The sequence below is a fragment of the Conger conger genome, chromosome 10 (genome assembly GCF_963514075.1).
Source record: "Conger conger chromosome 10, fConCon1.1, whole genome shotgun sequence".
NCBI lineage: Eukaryota > Metazoa > Chordata > Actinopteri > Anguilliformes > Congridae > Conger > Conger conger.
The window spans coordinates 49,301,619-49,324,118 of record NC_083769.1 but is presented as its reverse complement, the minus strand read 5'-3'; the positions used below and the strand labels follow the sequence as shown (position 1 = coordinate 49,324,118).

At 51.4% G+C, this 22,500-nt stretch overlaps 1 pseudogene; it reads right to left on the bottom strand.

Moving 5' to 3' along the window:
* The window catches only part of LOC133139590 (calmodulin-binding transcription activator 1-like), a 323,855-nt pseudogene that overhangs the window by 11,258 nt on the left and 290,097 nt on the right, over positions 1-22,500 (bottom strand).

Here is a 22,500-nt window from a genome sequence, read left to right as displayed (position 1 = left end):
CCCTTAACCCTGCATTGCTCCAGGGGAGGACTGTCTCCTGCTTAGTCTAATCAACTGTACGTCACTCTGGATAAGAGTGCCATTAAAGTAATGTCATGTAATGTAATCTGCATCTCGCCACGCTGAATGCTGAACGCACTGTGACCGTGTGTTTCTGGCTCGTTTATCGGTTTTATTTCATTGTTCTTTCTTTGGTTTTATTAGTCTTTATTGTTATAATTTTATTGTATTTTATTAGGTTTTATTGTTTTTCCTGGTTATTGAGGGTTTTATAGTTTTTATTATTTCTTGTGAGTAACAATACAAAAGAAAAGACACTGACACGCTAAGCTGTTCTGAATCACAACTGTTCTCATCACAACTGTTCTCCTGCGTTTATGTTCGTATATTTATCATGGCATTACTTGGCCTACCAGACTTCAAACCCATTTGGGACCTGAAGCACTGCATGCTCAGTCTCAGCGTGCCTGCTATTGCATTGAACTTTATACTGTACGTTTACGTGCATTGCTACTCTAACGTGGCATTATAAATGTGCAACCTCACCATGACACTATGGATGTGCAGCTTTGTGTAGGTACCCCAGATATACAGTGATGACCCCTGACCCCAGTGCTCCCCCCCTCTTCCCCCCCGCTCACCAGTGGGGTGCAGGAGAAGTGGTCGACGTTGAGGGGGTCCACCTCCAGCTCCAGGTCAATGCTGTCAGAGTGCTTTGAGCTGGGGGGGGGGGGGGGGGGAAGGAGAACAACATCAGACACGCTACTGTAGACCACTCTGCTGTACTCTAGTCTACTGGTGATACACAATGTATAGACACACACACACACACACACACACACACACACAGGCTAATACAACAGTACATATTGTATGTGAACTACACATAATGTCATTTACCGTCACTTTAAGCTTGCACATATATATTAAGCGCACATATATGTATATATATATATATATGTGTGTATTATGGATGTGCGGCACTCTGATGTGTATAGCTACAGTCGCGGTACTGTGCTGTAACTGTCCTGCTGGCCTTCCCAGGGTGCACTGGGCTCACCGCCACTTGATGAGGGTCCTGATGAGCGTGGCGTAGCCCTGGGCGGCGGCCAGGTGCAGCAGGGTCATGCCCCGGAAGCTCTTGGCGTGGATGAGCTGCTTGGACCTGGTCCAGCAGGTCCGGCTCATCATCTTCTCACAGACCACCACCACCCTGCTCTCAAACGAGCTGCCTGCCTGCGCCTGCACCCACACACACTGACACACACACACACGGAGTCACACACACACGTACACGGAGTCACACACACACACACACACACACACACGGAGTCACACACACACACACACACACACACACACGTACACACGTACACACGGAGTCACACACACACAGAGCAAAACATCAGTACAGGTGCTTTACAGTGAAAAGATTGCACAATCTGGTCCTGTAAGGTAACACAGTGTTACCTGTGAGTGTGTGTGTTACCTGTCAGTGGTTGTGTTACCTGTGTGTGTGTGTGTGTGTTACCTGTCAGTGGTTGTGTTACCTGTGAGTGTGTGCGTTACCTGTCAGTGGTTGTGTTACCTGTGAGTGTGTGTGTTACCTGTGAGTGTGTGCTGTTCCCCCCGGCTCCTCCTCCTCCGGCTCCGCCCCCTCCAGCTCCGCCCCCTCCCGGCCCGGCTCCGCCCCCTCCCTGCCCGGCCATCTCTGCCATCCTGTGCTCCATCTGCTCCAGTCGCTCAAGGATGGACATCCTGAACTGGTTATCTGCAGCACAGACAACAACAGACCGTCAGTACATCTCTATCTGCAGCACAGGCAACAACAGACCGTCAGTACATCTCTATCTGCAGCAAAGGCAACAACAGACCGTCAGTACATCTCTATCTGCAGCACAGACAACAACAGGCCGTCAGTACATCTCTATCTGCAGCACAGACAAAAACAGACCGTCAGTATCTGCAGCACAGACAACAGACCGTCAGTACATCTCTATCTGCAGCACAGACAACAACACTGTCAGTACATCTCTATCTGCAGCACAGACAACAACAGACCATCAGTATCTGCAGCACAGACAATGACAGACTGTCAGTATCTGCAGCACGGACAACAACAGACCGTCAGTACATTTCTATCTATAGCACACACAACAACAGACCGTCAGTAACTGCAGCACGGACAACAACAGACCGTCAGTACATTTCTATCTACAGCACAGACAACAACAAACTGTCAGTATCTGCCACACAGACAATAACAGGTTGTCTGTTACTCTGTAAAGCATGCAAGTCCGATAAATGACTGGTGGCTTCTCGAGTAATCCTGCTCTAAAGCCCGGCTCAGGCATTGTAGGACTTTCCCTAATCAGCATCTCACTAACAGGACCTGGGAGGCTGTTTCTCCAGCAACCTGCAGTTCAACAGTAGCTAAGCAACCAACACTTAGCACTTGATTTAATATAATTAAACCAGTTGACCGGTCACCCTGGGAAGTGCCGGCAATTCCTCTTCAACACGTTTGTGTGCATGAAGAAATTCATACAGGCTACAGTTCATCCCCATATTTTGGACATTTGCACTTTTTTTCCCCACAGTGAAGCACTCTGCGTCAACCTGTATCCTGAACGTGAAAGGTGCTCTACAAAAAAAGAGTAATTGAATTAATAAAATATGATGAAAAGATTAACGTCACTCCTCGACTTCCTCTCTAGAGGGTTCCTGTCACAGGAGACCTCGGCAGGAAGAACCTTCCCCCTCCCTAGGGACAGGCAAGCATTTCCAGTCCACTGAATCCTTTCTCCGCTCACCTCAATCAATCCCGACGGACAGCAAATTGGGAACTAGGCCGTACGTGTTGCCATTGCGACCGAAGCATCACGACGAGCCGAGTTGGAGGCGAACTAATACGGCCGCCGATCCGCGACCATTAAATTAGGCTAATTATAATAACAATCTTTCGGTCTCGCCCTGTCAAATTCCTTCTCGGTTACCCTGTAGGCTTACTACCAAAGCTAGATTACTGTCACACAATGAACCAGTTTATTTATTCATTTGTTATTTTTAATTATAGGCCTAGTTTTCATTTTGAGAATTGATTCAGTCAAAGCGCATAGTTCAAATTAATTTGAAATCATCATCACACAAACAGCATCTCTTCATAATAATTAAGAATCTTTGAAAACGTAGGCTACTCTCGTATAATTAACATTTTAACTAGAGACTTTAAAAAAACAACCCCCCCCCCCGCCCCCCCCTCAACTAGACTACATAACCAGTAACCCGTTTCAACAAGTTGATAGATACGTGGTGTGCGAAAAATAAATAGCCTATAACCCGTACTTAGAACTACCTGACATTACACGTTATTGCACTTTTTACAATGCCATGGTGAATAATACGTTGTACATATCAACGTTTCTTTGAAAAGGCATCGGGAAATAGTAAGTAAGCGCACAGAACACTTCAACAGGTAGCCCAGCTACAACACACAACATTCGCTCGTGCAAATCAGGTCGAACTTACTTGCTTTTCTTCTCAGTAAAAGTAAAAAAAACAAAAACTTCCAGGTCAAGTATAACCATCACATTTAATAGTATCTATTGAGTCTTCTGCAAAGTGCTGACTGAAGTCCCCGTTAGGACATCCATACGCCCACCAGGTACAGCACCAACATGACGAATTTCCTAACGATAGTGAAAAACTATTAGGCTAATTGAGAAGAGGCAGCACTCAACAGCAATAAAACAAAGTGACATCAGCGAGAGAGATATAGAGATAGTGTGTGTGAGAGAGGGAGAGAGAGGGAGAGAGAGTTGCTGAAGCTGCACTCACTTGCTTGAACAGTCAGTCTATGGTCTATCAAAGAGCTTCGCATTAACAGTAAAAAAAACAACACGCTATTAGCGCATAGATACCGAATGCCTTCCCCAATATATGCGCGCGACTTGTTCAGTTGCCGCCCTCCCGACCCTGCCGTCTCGCTCCGTCTGTTTTATCTGGTTACCATCCGAAAGGCTTTTAAAGCTTTATGCTTGTCCGCCTTAAGCCTCTCCACATCTCCTGTCAATCTCGATCGCCTCAGGGGGACATTCCCAAGCGCCTCATAACGGATTTAAAAAAACAAAAAACGGGTCAAACAAGGTAACGTCAAGTTTGTTAACAGGGAACGGTCATTACGTAAACACACCACCACCGGCTATCGAACCACCGCCTCATCCCAGAACCCAGAACATGGACACAGTTCTGCTTTAGTCCACTTCGGTATGCGCGTAGATCTCACAACCACTCCTCGGTGCGCTTTGGGTATGTGGCTCGCCCTCCATTTGATTTTAATGGGCTTGACACAATGACTCATCCAACCCAACATATATAACCCAACTGACAGATTGAGTCATTCCATTCATACATCCGGATATTGCTGGTGAGTTACTCAGGATAAGTGGCTTGTTCCTGGACACTACCTGTGCCCTGCTAAGAGGCTTCTAGCTGAAGCTCTGCTTCCACACCAACACAGTGCACAAAGTTACCCAACACTGGGCACAAAGTTACCCAACACTGGGCACAAAGTTACCCAACACTGGGCTAGTCATCACGGCAGCAATGTTGCCAAATGATTAAGGAACTTCGAACTTCAAACAGTGATTACTCTGCTGCCTCTGAATTCCTGGGTCAGGTGTGAGGATCAGACTGGCTGCCGTTTGGAACAGGACATAGGCCTAATGGACAAAGGAACTTCAGAAGATGACTCACATTCAAATTCTCAAAGCTCAGAATGTGGGCAGAAATACCCCCCCCCCCCACCGCCACCCCACCGTCGTCCAATCAAGTGCAGGAAGTGCCCCACTTCTCATCCAATCAGATAAGCAGATGCAGTAAGTGCCCCACTTTTCATTTCAATCAGATAACCAGTTGTAGGAACTGTAAACATGGATTCAAGATTTATTTTTAACATTTTTAACAAACTGCACGCTTGCTGTAACTAACGCAGCACCTGAGATTCTTTTGGGCATCCATGAAACACGCACGTAGTGCATAGTACGTGCAATATGCATTTAGAGCGTCACTTGTGCAAACTCCTCTCATTACCCAACACTGGGCCACCGTTATGACCTGAGCAGGCAAGAGTAGGAGGGGCTGGGGTGGGACGGACAGGAGGGGGGCGGGACCTACCATCCAGGGAGAGCCAATCATGCTGAGAGGAGGGGAGAGAGGGCAGGGCTCGAGCCTTGTACTCAAACACCACCGAGCTGGAGATGATCTGATTACTGACAGCCACCTGCAGGGTCACCAGCCCTGTGTCATGGGCTAGGGGAGAGGGGGGAGAGGGAGAGAGAGGGAGGAGGGGAGAGGGGGAGAGGTGGGGTAGGGAGAGAGGGAGGAGAGAAGGAGGGAGGGGGAGAGGGAGAAAGACAGCTTAGTTCCCTGCACATGTATGCTTGGAGAAAGTCATGCTGTGTGATCTGATATGAGTGAACCAGCACTGGTGTAACTGGTTGGAACTAACAGCTGCAGACACACAGTGGCCCTCCAGGATCAGAGCAGGACAGCCCCGGGGAACTGCCTCCTTACCCCGGGGAACTAGCCCCTTACCCTGGGGAACTGCCTCCTTACCCTGGGGTACTGCCTCCTTACCCGGGCAATAGCACCGCAGCACCCCTGGCTGGATGAGGGAGGCCGGCACAGAGATCTGGTCGAACAGGCAGCTGTAGGCACTGCTGGTCTCCTGCCAGGGACCCGTGATCAGCACCTTCACCCCGCCCTGAAACACAGGCAGAGCCGGCTCAGAACTGCGATACAGGGGAAATACACTGCACATTCACCGCTGATGGCACATCACCAGGGATCATCAAGTCACGGTCCTCCAGGGCTGAGCACTGCTGGTTTTCCAGCACCTGGGAGCCAGGTGTGAGGACAGTCTGGCCAGTTAGTGGCACTAATTGTTCCGCCAATTACCCGGGAGAAAAGAAAACCAGAACTGGATTTGAGAGCCAGATTTGAGGATCTCTGTGACATAGCATGGCACACGATGTGTGTAGCAGCACCAACCATCCATGACTGGGTGTGTGTGTGTGTGTGTGTGAGAGTGTGTGTGCGTTTGTGTGTGTGAGTGTGTGTATGTGTGTGTGTGTGTTTGTGTGAGAGAGTGTGTCTGTGTGAGAGTGTGTGTGTGTATGTGTGTGTGTGTGTGTGAGAGTGTGTCTGTGTGAGAAAGAGTGTATGTGTGTGTGTGTTGGTGTGTTAGTGTGTGTGTGGTGTGTGTGTGTGTGTGTGTGTGTGTGTGTGTGCGTGCACCACAGGAAGCATCTAAAATGAAAACTACTGCAGAGTACAGTAAACGTTTGCGTAAGAAAGTCTGGAGTATCTTTGTTACTTAACAGGGAAGACTACTATGCTCTGCCCTCTGGTGTTATAAAATGGGAACACCACTCACAATCTGTTCTGGGTCAGATGCTGACTCCAACCTGCCACCTTGTGGCTATAAAATAAAACTGCGGAAAATGAAGAGGGCACACTCTTTCCTCCGAGTGGAAATCGTTCGGGTTTATCCAGTTTAAGAGGCAATGAAAGGGCAGTTGGCGAGGTCAGACTTTTAAGTCTATAATAAAATAAAATGAACTGGAACATTTAATGGCATGGCAGCTGAGGCAAGAACATCAGCCAAATAATGCACAGATAATTTTACTACAGACTCAACCATAAAAAAAGTTTTTCTGGTTCTTCTTTTGGCATTAAAACTCAACCGTTTCCTGCTAATACTGCAGCACGCCATCTGTCTGGCAGCTCATAAAGACTAATAATGCCTGCTCCTGTACTTTTACTGATTTTAATTTTTCATAAACCTTTATAGAGCGATCAGATTATGATCTTAAGAACTGCCTGGGGACAGGCTTTTGGCTCTGTGAACAGAGTAGCCATCTTCGGTCAGATACACGTTAGATATCTTTAAAAAAGCGACAAAATGGGACCTGTAGTAACACAACTGCAATTATGATAATAATAAAGATAATAATAATAATAATGCACTGTTATTAGTCTGAAACCCAAATCAGTTAAAAGTCTGAAATGTGTGTAGCAGGGTGAAAGAACAGTGATTTAGAAGATGTTTTGGACCGTGAGGTCGCTTGCGGCTCAAGATCTCTGTCTCCTGGCAGGGCACCATCAGGTCAATCAATTAGCAGCTGATTAGTTGCAATACGGCCCAAATCTGCAATGTCCGAGGAGAGGCAACCTAACGTTTTTTGCATTTAAGATAGCCTCCATCTCCACTAGAATTGTTGTGAGAACCTCTTCTGTAACTATTGGCCTCCCCCGCGTGATGTATAGTGCAACGTTTACAGAGCAGATCTCCCAGTCTCATGCTCTTGCAAAACGTGGTGCTGCAGGTGGGTTGAAATGAATGACTATCTTCTGCGTAGCCAACTTAAGCTGCAGGTCAGGGCTCGTGTTGGTGAGCTGATCATTCAGATCCCTTTCACCGCCACGGAAATTAGTTCCCTGGTCCGAGAAGAGTTCAGCAGGCAGGCCCCTCCTGAAGGCCATGAGGCAGGAGTCTGCATCAGTGCTAGGCAGGAGATCCACGGGTACTGCTGTAGCTGTGAGTCACTTCAATATGATGCACTACCTTTTCTCCTGCCGCTGCCCCACCAAGAATGGCCCAAAGCAATCCATGCCAGTTGAATAACATCCTGGTTTGGAAAGTCTCGGGCGTGCAGGTGGATATCAGCCATCTTTGGTGGTACTGGTTTGGTGTGCCACTTCTGGCACTCTGTGCAGGAATGCTGACGGCATCAGGTTGCTTCATGCCCCCTGCGAATCCAAACAGTGTGCCAGATGTTCTGCAAACACCTGCTCGGGGCCAGGATGGTAAAGTCGGCTGTCATGATCTTGGACAGAGCATGTAAGCCGGCTACTGGAGAGTCCTGGGTTTCCCTGCATTCAAGAGCTTGAACTCCTCCAGGAAACCATCCTGCTGAGCTCTTATTAGCCAGGAGAGTCCCACTTCTTGGATCTGCGGTGATGGAGCCTCCTGAGGCAGCATGAAGGGACTGCACAGCTGCCCGCAGCCGGTCCCCCCAGGTCCTCTCCTGATCTACACCTGAAGGGGTGGATCTACAATGGCACTTGGTCTACATAGTTCCTCTACGTCGTCAGGAGGCTTGGTAACAGGGAACACTGGTTATGAGTTGATGTTTGAAGAAGGGTTGGCGGCCCTTGGTTCCACCAGGTAGGCCTGGCCAGCTCGGACAGAGTCTTACCCCTGGTGATATCATCCAGCAAAATCAAAATAGTGCCAGGCCTTCAAATCAGCCAGCTCCTGTATTTCCACTACCCTGGTGCCCACAAAGTATTTGAAGCGGCAAGAATCTCTGACTGTAACTACAATATATTAGCAGAGTGGTCGAGTCTGTCCAGAGGATCCTGCTGTCCAAGGTGAGCTCAGTGTCCAGCACTTTGAGAAATTTAGCTCCTGTCAGGGCTGCACAGATTTCTAACCGAGGCATGGACAATCACCGCTTTGGTGCAACCCGGGATTTCGCAAAAGGGAATGCAACTTGGACCTAACCTCGGGGATATTCGGATCCTACGTATGCTACAGATCCATAAGCATGCTTGGGGGCATCACAAAAGACATGAATGCGTCTTGCAACTGCTGCGTTGTCCAAGTCATTGTCCATGTTTTGTAACCAGTCTCGAGGTAGACAGAAGATCTTCCTCCCACTTGCGCCAGGGATTCAGCAATTCTTCCAATAGGAGGGAGTCATCCCACTGCCTCTTCTTGGCCTATAACTGCTGGACTAAGACTTTGACTGTGGTGAATAGGAGGAGGAAGCGATGTGGGTCATACTGACTGACTAGCACTTTGTACACATTTCTCACGGTGAGATCCTCGTATGTTACTGGGCGGTGTTTGTGCCTGAGGGTATCTAATGGGCAAACCCAATGCTGATACTGGAACATCTACCTGGTTATAGGATAACCAGAGATCTGCACTGCTAGAGGAGGCTTCTGTCGGGATATAACTCACCACCTCAGTCATGGTGCCCATTGGAGGATATCAAATCCTCCTGAATCCAGGAACACCTATAACTTGTCCATGAGGCACTTTCCATCTTCAGAGGACATTAGGCTTTGTAGACTGGCACAAGAAGGGACTACAAGTTGTACCGAATGGGAGCACATGCCACTCCAAGGTATCAGGGGCCGTTACCTTGGTCGCAAGCTCCTCATGGATGCTTTTGTTTGTTCACTAGTTGCCACCGTAGGGCAGGTGAGGGAAGGTGAGTACTATGATGGGGACAAACTGACGGCATTCTTGACAAATCTGTACCCTGTTATCCATCTTGTCACCACAGCAAACACTAGATCTGATCCAAATGAATACCATTTAGAAGTGGGTTCGACCATAAGGTGCTGAAGGAGTGGTGTTGGTTGTGGGATGTTGGTCAAGACTCAAAAAGATGAGATGGCTTCAAGTTTCACGATGGTTCTCTATTGACAGTCCAGAATCTGGGTATGTATAATCTTTATCTCATCACAAGCCTTGCAAACAGGTAGGTATTCATGCTTAAATATAGCCTAGATAGGTATGTATGTATGTCTGTATGTATGGTTTTATCTTCAGTTATGCATACAGTGACATGAAGAGATGCAGCAAACCAAACGAGCAAACAGCAGTGTCCTTGCAGTAGGACTAAACAAACAATACTGAGAAACAAACTCATCACAGCATCTTGCAAGTGTATACAATCTGGACCTTTCTAACAAGTGGCCTAAACATGAAGGTATCTAGTTAGTCATTCTCTGAGTTAATTATCATGTTACCAAATTAAGCTTTGTCGCCAATTTATTGTTAACAATATGAGGGTACATATGAGGGCCACTATAAAGCTAAGGAGCACAGTTTTGTCATTCCTGAAGGTAAGAATACAGAAAATGGCAAAATATGCTCAGTTAAGCAAAGAAATGAAGGTCAATCTCATATAGTTATAGGTATTAACTTATACATATAATAATATGGTCCAGCAGGTTTTATCGCGATCTGAATGGGTTTTGGGTGTTCGACTGAATTCTGACGCACTCACCTCGGGGTAAGACCACTCGGGGGAGTAGTCTGTGACCATGAACAGCCTCCCGGTTGCCTGGATCATTCCCAGAGTTCCCGGGGCCACCTCGGCCACCTGCATGTAGGTGAGCGAGCCGGCCTCCGGGGCCCCTCCGCCCACTCCCCCCGTCCCCGCCCGGCCCAGGGACTGGGGGCTGCAGCAGGACTGGAGGCAGAGCTCGGAGGAACTGTACCCTGTCTCCGCCTGGGCCCCCGCCTCCTCGTGGCCCTGCTGGGGGGGGCCCTCGGTCGACGGCGGCGGCTGTCCCTCCCCGACGGGCGCGGCGGCCACGAGCTGGTGCGCGTAGAGTGCTCCCCCCGGCCCCACGGTGGCCCCCCCTCCTCCGGCGTCCACGGCGATGAAGTCGTTGATGAGATCGGAGAACTGGTTCCCGAACGAGATGTCGAAGTGGTCCAGGCTGATTTCCACGCCCCCGCTGGCCCCACCTCCAGCCCCGCCCCCGCCGGCCCCGCCCAGTCCCTGCGCGCCGTAGAGCCCCTGCACAAGCCCCGCCCCCTGGAGGAGGGGCTGGAGCTGCTGCTGCTGCTGGGGGGAGGGGCCGCTCCCAGTCCTGTTGGACGCCGTCCCGTTGTGCAGCACCCCTCCGTCGCCTGCCCCCCCTCCCCCGCTGCCCCCGCCGCTGCCATCGCCGCCCTGGAGGTAGTGCTCCCCCCCGCCCCCTTCAGCCCCGCCCCCCCTGCAGGCCTGGAGGTGATCCCCAGCCTCTCCCCCGTTCTCCACCCCGCCTGACTGGTCGACCCCCGCCGCCCCGGCCTCCTCGTGCTCTGCCCCCAGCCCTGGGAACCCCCCCTGGTACTGCAGCACCTGCAGCCCCCCTCCCTCGGCCGGGGAGCCCCCGTTACAGCTGGAGCTCCGGTGCGGGGCGTGGAGGGGCAGGGGGTGGGGGTGGTGCCCGTTGCTCCCGGCGGGGTCACACTTCACCACCTGTAGCCCCAGGTAGGAGGCGGAGTCGTGGGAGTTGTGGGCCCCGCCCGCTTGGCTGTGCTGCGATTGGCTGCTCGGCGGCGCCTCCTGGAGGTAGAAGCTGGGAGAGCAGCTCTGATTGGCCAGCTGGGGGCTGGTGATTGGCTGGCCGTACCCGCCGGAGGCGGAGCCTGTCGTGGCGGAGGAGTACTCCTGCTTGGCGTCGATGGCGCTGAAGTCCATCTGCTCCAGGGTGGTGCTGGGACTCAGCCCGCCACCGGAGGGCAGCAGAGAGCCGGTGGGCGTCAGGGTGAGGGAGCCCTGGGCCGAGCCGGCACCGCTGGAGCCCGAAACCCCCCCCCCGCTGCTCACCACCGCCCCCACCTGGTACCCGCAGGCCTTGCCCAGCTGCTGGTCGTAGGTGGTGTCCTCGATTTTGATGTTCTTCACCAGGACGGAGCTGAAGGCGTAGCTGGACTCCGGGGGGGAGGGCGACCCGGCGAGGCCGCCGTTCCTGTCCATGCCCCCCCGGCCGGAACAGGAGGACCCCCCCTCCACCTTCAGCCCGCCGCCCCCGTAGGTCTGGCCCTGCTTGGGGTTGTTGAGGAAGCAGTCGGGGTCAAAGTTCATGGTGGTTTCGGGCAGCTTGATCCCGCCGGAGTCCAGACTACTGGAGAGCACCAGCTCCTCGGAGACGCCCACGCCCGCCGCGGACAGGATGGCCAGCCCCTCCCCCGATGCGACGCCGTCCACGCCCGCCCCCCCGGGGAAGGCGAACTTGTGCCCGTCGGGGCCCCCGCCCAGCACCAGGCCCTGGGAGGCGGGGTCGGGGGTCAGCAGGTGGGCGCCGGGGCCCGGCGGGGACATGCCGTAGACGGGGTCGGAGGTCACGTCGGACATGAAGACGGCGGCGCCCGGGGCCAGGCCGCCCATGACGGCGAGGGCGGGGCTGTCGGCCGCGTCCGGCTCGCTGTTCAGCCCGCTGCTGATGGACACGGGCGAGTTCTGCGTGGTGTCCGGCACCTCCACCTGGTTGGTGGACGACACCTCGGTGCTGCTCTGGTGCAGCAGCGCCGGTTTGGGCACCTTGCCGTTGCGCTTCTCGCGCGCCCCGCCCCCGCCGCTCCGCCCGCCCCCGCCCCCGTGGCCGTGCTCCGTCTTGCCCTCGGACACGTCGCTGTTCTGCAGCTCCGAGTGCGAGCCGCTGTACCCCGCCGAGCGCGCCTCCGTTTTGGGGGAGATGATGCGGTGCTTGGCGCTGTTGCACTTATGGTGGACGCTGCTGCCGGCACCTGAGACCCCAACAGACAGACAGACAGACAGACAGACACAGGATTATCTTTATGTTATAAACCAACAGACTGAACTGATTGAGGACTGATTGAAAAGTTAGAGAACAGGATTTTAACCCTTTGAAGATCAGGGTTTCTGGAATGTTTATTTTTTTAGTGTCAGTGTCAGTGTCAGTGTTCTAGAACTCAGTTACCAGTAGTGATTGTTACATCAGCAGTAGAACATTCAGTTCAGAACATTCTTCTCACATATTCATTATCACATGCACACCTTTATGGGTAATACAATGTTTATGCAATCCATTTAAATTAGAACAACAGAACATCTTTCACATTTCCACCACGGAACAAGGCCTTTAAAAGACACTCCTTTTATGCGTTTAATTGTCTATTAGTAGGAGGCTCATTAATAAAAGGCCGACACATCTCCAGAAACACGCACTCGACGCACGGCACTTTGTGTGGAGCCCCGGATCGTGTTCTCGTACGGGCCGAGTGGCGGGCGTGTGTTAAAAATACAGAGCGTCCGTCTGCGGGAACGGGAATACACCGCAATTTCCCCGGAAACGCCGGGATCGCGTTTCCGCGTCGCTGACCTTGGATACCCGAAACTGGGACAAACGCGCGGCGTTTACCGGCAAACAGGCGGCTCGGCGAGAGGCACATTCGGCCCTTCGGCACGCCGAGGGCGGCCATGCTAATGTCCGCCGTCTGGGGCCGCCTTCCCGCGGCGGGCCAGCGTGACGTCACACGAGAGCTCTGCGCTCCTCTCCGCAGGCGGAACGGGCCGCTCAGTGTCCGCCGCGTGCATGTCCGACGGTGTAACTCCAGGGGTGAAGGGAGCTTAGAGACGCCTCATTAGACAGGACCCGTGGACTGAACCCATCCGTCTCCCCAATGAGACTCCGAGCCGAGCTCCGGACCCACTGCGGTCATTAAAGACCATTACAGTACTTGTCTGGAGCAACTACACAATATATGAGAAAAATAAAGTTTGGGCATGATTAATAGTTAATGTGAGCAACAGTACCAGACCTGGCAAACAAATATGTAACATCTGAACATCACCTAAACTAGGGCAAGTTAAATAAGGTAACCAGGAAGAAGTACAAACTACACATACATACAGACTTCACATGCTGATAGCCAGCTTGTTTGATTCGTGTCAACACAACCAAAAACAACCCAACTGCTGCTCCTGTAGTTTTGCCGAGAAAAGCCATCAACACCAAAATAATAAGTAAGAACAACTTCATACGTTATTTCTGAGCTTATTGTTTACGTCTTCCTCCCAGTTCCGAATTCTGTGTGGATGTGGGACAGATGTTCCCATCTGACCATATGTTCTCATCCCAAAAATAGTAATAAAACCTAGCAAACCCTCAAACCCGGGGTCAGTACATTTGGCCACCTAATCACCCCCAACATCTGACTGGCTCCAGAATCCTTGCATTCCCCACCCCACATCGATTCACCAGGTCATCATTGCAAAGAAGGACTGAGTTGAAAACCCAGGTGGGCAGCCTGTAGCCTATGACTGGGACCCAGAAGGTTGTTGGTTCAAGCCCCGATATACAATAACATCTGTGCAGCTGCTGGACCGTTGAGCAAGGCCCTTAACCCCACATTGCTCCAGGGGGGGCTGTCCCCTGCTTAAGTCCCTTTGGAGAAAAGCGTCAGTTAAAAAAACTAATTATTCGCTAAACTGTAATTCCCTGCACGTCTCCATTTACAGCAACAACAAAAAAAATGAACAAAAGGACACATTTTTACATTATCTCCCAAAGTCGCTCCAAACGCGATCGCCAACCGAGGACGGCGATAAAGATGTGTCATCGCCTTTCATAAAAGAACGCCACGCAGGGAGACAATCCCGCCGCACGAGACGCGGCGAGGAGGGGAACGTGGGATGTGCTTCTCGGAGGATCACACACCCGCGCGCTCGTTCAGCGAGGCCCCGCCCGCCGGAGGGGCGCCGGAGGACTTCCTGCTCCCGGAGCGTGACGCTGGAGCGCCAGCGCGCTGCCAGAGACGAGGCTGGGAACCTGCTCCGCAAAGCCTGCTGCGCGTCCGCGGCTCATTACCGGCTTAAAACGAATCTGCCTCCGTTTGCCCAAGCGGCCGAACATATGCGAGACATCGGCAGCCCCCGCACGCTCTCAGTTAATGAGAAGATGCATTGCATGATACTTGGCTGACACTCCTGTCCAAAGCGACTTGAAGCTGATTGGAGTAAGAAGCACGAGCAGCGCACCGGAAGCCTGAATGAGGTCTGTGTGTTTGGGGATAACAACTGGGACATTCTGCCCCCCCCACTGGCAGTCCCAAGTCCTGACCTCCTCTATTGCCCCTGACTCCCTCTCCTGCCTCCAATTGTACCCCTGCCCCTATTTTGCTCTGGCCTACCCCTACCCCGCCCCAGTCCTGCCCCTGTTCGACCCCTGTTCTGCCCTGCCCTGTCCTGCCCCTGCCCTGTCCTACCTCTGCCCCTGTCCTGCCCTGCCCCTGCCCTGTCCTGCCCCTGCCCCTGCCCCTGCCCTGTCCTGCCCTGCCCTGCCCTGTCCTGCCCTGCCCTGCCCCGCCCTTACCCAGGGAGCCCGTGCAGAGGCAGCTGTGGGTCCGGGGGGGGGGCTTGGTCTGGTGGCTCTCCAGGATCTGCTGCACCAGCTGCTCCACTGAGAGACCGGAACTACTGCTCCCATTACTGCAGGTCCACTTGATGCCATGAACTGAGAGAGGGAGAGAGACGGGCAGGGAGAAGGAGGGAGAGAGAGAGAGAGGGAGGGAGACGGGGAGGGAGAGAGAGAGGGAGGGAGAGAGAGAGAAGGGGGGAGAGAGGGAGAGAGGGGGGAGAGTAAGAGAGAGGGAGGGAGAGAAGGAGGGAGAGAGGGAGAGGGGGGGAAAGTGAGGGAGAGGGAGGGAGAGAGAGAAGCAGAGAGAAAGGGAGAGGAATGGAGAGAGAGAGAGAAAGGGAGAGGGAGACAGATGTCAGCCGCCGCCCCCACAGCCAAGGCACACCCCCCCATCCCCCACTACTCTCTGCTCCCCCTCTGAATGACTCCACCCCCCCTTCCTCTTCCTCCTCTTCCTCCTCTACCCCCCCCCCCCACCTCCACCACCTGACAGGATGTCCCTCGTGTTCCAGAGGAGTCCATGGAGGGCCTGAGGACACTGAGCCTACTGGCCAAGAGCCGGTACTGCTGCTGACGTGAAGGTGACATTCCCGTGCGGCGCTAGAGCTGAGCTGTTCAGAACCTACTGGAGAGGAACCAGACCTGGGTCAAATACATCACTCTTTTGGATTCAGATACGGGACCAGAAGGCAGGGTTTTCCACTTTTTGAGAGCATTTCATAGGTTCTAATACACCAGACAAGCTCAGCGAAGCGTAGAAAACGATTTGAATCCAAAACAATTATGTATTTGACCATTTGAGTCCGAGAGGAACAAAGCTATCACACACAGAACCCCCCCACAAAATGAGTCCAGAGTCCCCACCACACACGAGCAGAGTGCTTCCCCCACACAGAGCCACACATCCGATCCGCCACTCCAAGCCTTTCCAAGCTAGTGATAACCCTCTATGCTGGGCGTAATGCTGACGCTGGCTGTAGTTTCATTTTGGCTTTGGCTCATAACCTTCCAACACTACACAAGGGAGAAGCTGAATCTGTGTTTATAAAGGCATATCTGAGAGCTCTTGAGACTTGCACATTTAAAATATCGAACAAAACCAAGGACGGTCCCTGGGGTTCACAGCTGCCATTATAGAGAGTTTATGTGTGTGTGTGTGTTTGTGTGAATGTGTGTGTGTGTGTGTGTTAGAGAGTGAGAGAGAGAGAGAAAGAAAGACAGAGTGAGAGAACGAGAAACAGCAGAAAGCTGAGCTGCTAAAGGCTACTGTTCTTTTGAATCTTCAAAGCCAGTCAGTCCTGGCCATGTCTTGCCAAGTTCTACACGTGGGAAATAAAAACATTACTTTATGGGCGGCACAAAATTGGAAAGTGCTCAAATTGAAAAAGACTTGGGGGAAATAGTTGATCAAAGCCTTTCAGGTTCAAGTCAATGTGCGGTAGCAGAAAAAAAGAAAAAAGGCCAACAGGATGCTAGGATACATAGCGAAGAGTATTGAGTGTAAATCTAAGGATGTGTGCAGTTCTGGGGACCACACTATGAGGAAGATATTGAGGAACTGGAAAAGGTTCAGAGAAGGGCAACCAGATTGATTGCTGTACAAAAGATAAGAGTTATGAGGATAGACAACACAACACAGCCCAACACAACACAGCCCAAACAACCCAACACAACACAGCCCAACACAACACAGCCCAAACAACCCAACACAACACAGCCCAACACAACACAGCCCAAACAACCCAACACAACACAGCCCAAAACAACACAGCCAAACACAACCCAACACAACACAGCCCAACACAACACAGCCCAAACAACCCAACACAACACAGCCCAACACAACACAGCCCAAACAACCCAATACAACACAGCCCAAACAACCCAACACAACACAGCCCAACACAACACAGCCCAAACAACCCAACACAACACAGCCCAACACAACCCAACACAACACAGCCCAAACAACCCAACACAACCAAATACAACCCAAGATAAACCAGCACAACCAAACACAACCCGATGTAACCTAACACAACCAACAGAACTCAAGCAGAACTCAACCCAACACAACTCAACAACGAACACACACGGTTCCGACCCATTTGAGCCATCACACGGAACCTGCCCTCTCCCCACCCCATCCCGCACAGCTCTGTAAGTGGACTCTCCCAAACTGCTCATGTGAGGAGAACCTGCCAGCGTATTAAGAGCCTCTTTCCTCTGCCTCCCGAACCCACACACACACTGTCTTTCAGGTCCGAGAGGACACATCCAATTATCTCCTGTAGCATGAGTGAGGTTTATAACATAATCACCAGCCCCTGCTCCCTCCTGGGGGCTGGAAGGCCATAACCAGCCCCGGCACATAGAACGGCTGTTCATTAATTATCAAAGTTGCTGATGTAAAAAAGATGTGATTTGACCTCTGTCTCCTGGAGACAGTGTGTGTGGGTTGAGGAGGCATATCCAAGGTCCATGGTGGACCATGAAGAAGCCAGTAGTGTGGGTGGAGTGGCCTTGAGCTCAAAGGACCGTTTAGAAAGACTTCACTGAAACAACCACCCCCCCTCCAACCCCTCTCCACCTCTCCATGAATAGATCAGTCCAACACTCATATGGAAGTCAAGTGGAGGTCAGGGCAGGCCAAAGCAATCTTGTGTGCATGGCGAGGGGGAGGAGGGGGGCTTAATTATCGGTATAATTTTCCTTCAGAGAGGCCTTTGGCATCTTGATAAATAGCCGGATAATTTCAGCGTGACTCCACAGAGGAACATTCATCAATTTCTCCTGGACCTGTTGCTTTTCTGAAGGAAGCAACACTCCTCCGTACTGGTTTAGCTTTTTCTGTGTGATACGATTTTAGTTTTTAGAAAACTGAGTGGACTATATGTGGACCATCTTCTCCAAGGAGTGAAAAAAAGCAGCGATGGCTCATGGTGGAAGTCTACAGCCTAGTGGTTAAGGTGCATGACTGGGACCCGCAAGGTCGGTGGTTCGATCCCCGGTGTAGCCACAATAAGATCCGCACAGCTGTTGGGCCCTTGAGGAAGGCCCTTAACCCTGCATTGCTCCAGGGGAGGACTGTCTCCTGCTTAGTCTAATCAACTGTATGCTGCTTCGGATAAGAACGTCTGCCAAATGCCATTAATGTAATGTAATGTAATGTAATGTAATGTAAAAGGTGCTTGACAGGGACCCAGAAGGTTGGTGGTTCCAGCCCCAGTGTAGCCACGATAAGATCTGCACATTGCTCCAGGGGGGATTGACCCCTGCTTAGTCTAATCCACAGTGAGTCGCTTTGGATAAAAGCATCAGCTAAATAACTGTAATATGGAATAACTGCAGTGGTAGTTTTGTGCGTGTTGGTGCCTGTAGGTCAGACCAGGAGCAGGACAGAGCCTCGCCCTCAGAGCGAGAGACAGTACTGATCGCGAGGCGGTGTGTGGATACATACGGCACGCGGTAACTCTCCCGCTTAACACACGTGCATTCCTGTCTTTCTGCTGACATGAGCACAAAGCTCCACGCGTGTGTCACGTGTGTGCCAGGCATGTACACGACCACGTCCAGATTATAGTGCTGACGACATCATGATCAGCCCGTGAATAATGCACGCCTGTAACAACACACAGCCCCGTTCCTGATGAGAGGCGGCAGCCGGCCGCCTGCAGTTACGCTCCCGGGCCACTGAGGGGCAGTGTTGCCCTGCAGCGGACGCACTCATCCCTCCTGTATGTAGCAGAGTGAGTGGATGGGGAGCCCGTCAGCGCTGCAGAGCCGGCGGGCACTCCGCTCTCCTCCCGTTGTCCTGACAGCTTGCGGAGTTAATGACCTGGTGCGTTAATGCAAACACGCGTGATTTAAGGGCGGCCGCAGGTGTGCAGAATGTGCTGTTCCCCCCCTCTTCCCCCCCCCCCACACCTCCGGAGACGCACGGCGGCGTGGACCTCAGCCCGGGGTCCGGACGGGACAGAACCACAGCGTGGCGCCCACACCGGTGACCCTGCCCTTCTGTTTTATTTTAATCTGCAAACTGCAGCTGAGCTGCTCTCCTGCGACCCCACAGCTGTCCCCGGCCGTGACCTGGGCGTAGCCAGACGCGAGGAGATGGGGAATGTCTCCTCTCTTTATAGATAAATATGAACTGAGACAAACGCAATGTATAATCCTCCGTCTCTCTGACAGACATGGTTTTCTGTTTTAACCAACTCTGATTGGTCTCTGGTATGGACTCTTGTGCTTGTCCAATCATCTGAGGAGATGGGGAGCTCAGAATGCTATATGCAGATTTTCAAGCCAAACCAATGCAGAACCTCAAAGAGTAGGGTTTAGAACCTCAGAAAATACGGTTTAGAACCACAGAGAGTACAGTTTAGAAACTCAGAGAGTTGGGTTTTGAACCACAGGGAGAGGTGGGTTTAGAACATCAGAGAGTAGGCTTTAGAACCTCAGAGTACAGGGTTTAGAACCTCAGAGATTGACGATAGAACCTCAGAGTACAGGGTTTAGAACCTCAGAGATTGACGATAGAACCTCAGAGTACAGGGTTTAGAACCATAGAGAGTAGGGTTTAGAACCTCAGAGAGTATGGTTTAAAACCTCAAAGAGTAGGGATGAGAACCTCAAAAAGTAGGGATTAGAACATCAGAGAGTAGGGTTTAGAACCTCAGAGATTGATGTTAGAACCTCAGAATACAAGGTTTAGAACCATAGTCGGGTTTAGAACCTCAGAGAGTCAGGTGTAGAACCTAAAAGAGTAGGGTTTAGAACATCAGAGAGTAGGGTTTAGACTCTCAAAGCAGGGAACAGAACCCAGAACCTCAGACAGTAGGGAACAGAACCTGAGAGAGTAGAAACAGAACAGAAGACTCACACATGGGCTTGAGTTGTCCGATCAGCTCCTCCTTGCTCCACTTGGCCCATTCCTTCTTGTCGGTGTTGATGGAGCAGAGGATGGGTCCGCATGGCTTCCCACAATCCTCTATGGCCGGCACGTTCAGATAGTGCACCAGCACGATGTCTGGGTTCTACAGAGGAACACAGACACAGAACCATTCAGGTAGTGCACCAGCACGATGTCTGGGTTCTACAGAGGAACACAGACACAGAACCATTCAGGTATTGCACCAGCACGATGTCTGGGTTCTACAAAGGAACACACACACAGAACCAAAAAAACTGGAAAAATAGGAACAGAAAGAGAAAAGATACACTGTTCTGGTAGTGAAGGAGGGAGGGCTTGCCATGTCTTTTTGGTAGGGGTAACAGAGCCTTAGAGCAAGAGACCCACACACACACACACACACACACACAGATAATCACGCACACAAACAAATAATCATATACACATACACTCACACACACACACACACACACACACAGATAATCACGCAGACAAACAAATAATCATATACACATACACTCACACACACACACACACACACACACACAGATAATCACGCAGACAAACAAATAATCATATACACGCACTCACACACACACACACACACACACACACACACATACACACACAGATAATCACGCACACAAACAAATAAGCACACACACACACACGCACACACAATCCACAATACAAAGTCAGACCGCCCCACACTATAAAAGGGTGTGTAAACCACTTTACAGAGATGCAGGACCAGGGTGAGAAAGAGGGGGGAAGGGCTGGGTGCACAAATAAAAGTTCATTTGAGTGCAGGGCTGAGTGAAACAGAGTTGGGAAAGTCAGACTGGTTTAGTGCTCTTAATTGGGAGAAGGAACTGTGCCCTGGTAATTACCTTCTATCCCATAATGCTCAGCGTGTTACAGCCCCCGCCCCCCCCCCCCCCCCGTCGATGCCCTCAGTTAACTTCAGCATATCTGCGCTCTCAGAAAGGCAGAATTAACCTCCATAAATTCCTCACACTGACAGAGTATGAATAATATAAGGTGTTTACACGCGTGTTGCGCTGGGGAGAGGAGTGTCAGTGGTGTTCAGTGAGCGTGATCGGGTTTGATTACACAGCGGCGCGGAGACACGAGGAACATTACAACACTACACGCGTCTCACACGCACGCGCGAGTAACATACACACACACAAACATATGCTCAAAGACAAACATACACATGTACGCACACACAAAAACATGCACATACAAACACGGAGGCAGACATTCTGTGACTCACACTCCAAAACACATACACACTAGTTCCCTCACACACACACTCTCTCTCCCTCACACACGCACACACACACACACTCTCTCTCTCCCTCACACACACACACGCACACACACACACACTCTCTCACTCCCTCACACACACGCACACACACACACACACACACACACACACTCTCTCACTCCCTCACACACACGCACACACACACACACACACACACTCTCTCACTCCCTCACACACACGCACACACGCACACACACACACACACACATACACACGCACGCCTTCACTCTCACACGGTGTGTTAAGCTCTATAGATCATTACTGGAAGGCCGTGCAGAGGTCAATCAGACAATCATTCAGCAAAGCAGAGTCAGCAGGCATTACTAGAGGAAAAAGAGCAGTTCTGCTCTGAGGCTGGGAGCCGAGGTCACAAGGCCAAAGCAATCCACAGAGAGATTCACTCAGAGACACTTTTTAAGCCGACGGGCATCAGATCTGAGCACCTTTTCTCTTTTTTTTCCTAATCCGCAGGAACTTTTTCAAAATTGATATTTCAAAGCGTCTGCACAGCATCTTCTGTAGATGTGAAAAGAGGCAGATTTCATCTCACTTTCAAATGGGAGAGGAACTCAATCTGATCTCTGGAGGAGCGAGCCTTTTTACCCACAGATGAGAGCTACTGCCCCCTGAGTGGCCTTCGGGAGAGTGGGGATGGGGGCGCTGAGAGTGCCCCGCCCAGGTGGGGGTGAGGCCCAGTATGGATGGAGGAGCTCCAGGTTATTTGAGCAGAAGGCACTCACAGATGTATGGAACACATGCACGCACTCTCTCGCACATACACACGCTCTCCTCTCTCCGCACACGTTCTCTTTCTGTCTCTCTCTCCTTCTCTCATACACACACCCACACAATCCTTTATCTCTCTCTCTCACACACACACACACACACACACGCGCACACCCACACAGACAGACAGACAGACAGAACACAATCCCTGTTACACAGTTGCCTCTGCCGGCCTCAGAAGAGGTGCAATTGTGAGCTTCATTACAGCGTGTATGAATCTGTATTCAGCGGTAAATCCATATAAACCGCAAACACACGACGCCTTCACATTTCCATCCTCTCCCCGGTGCGTTTTAACAACGCGTTAAAGCGTCTCCCCCGTTCCCCTCCACCGCTCCTTCACTACGCGAACAGCCCAATGAAAACACAACGCGCATGTAAAATCCACCAGGACCGTGATATAATTGAATTTCCTGCTGGCTCGTTTGCTCGGGGCCTTCGGGGCAGGGTTGAGGCAAATCTCGGCCGGAGAAAATGAGCTGGTTTTAACTTATTGATTAATCGCGTAACT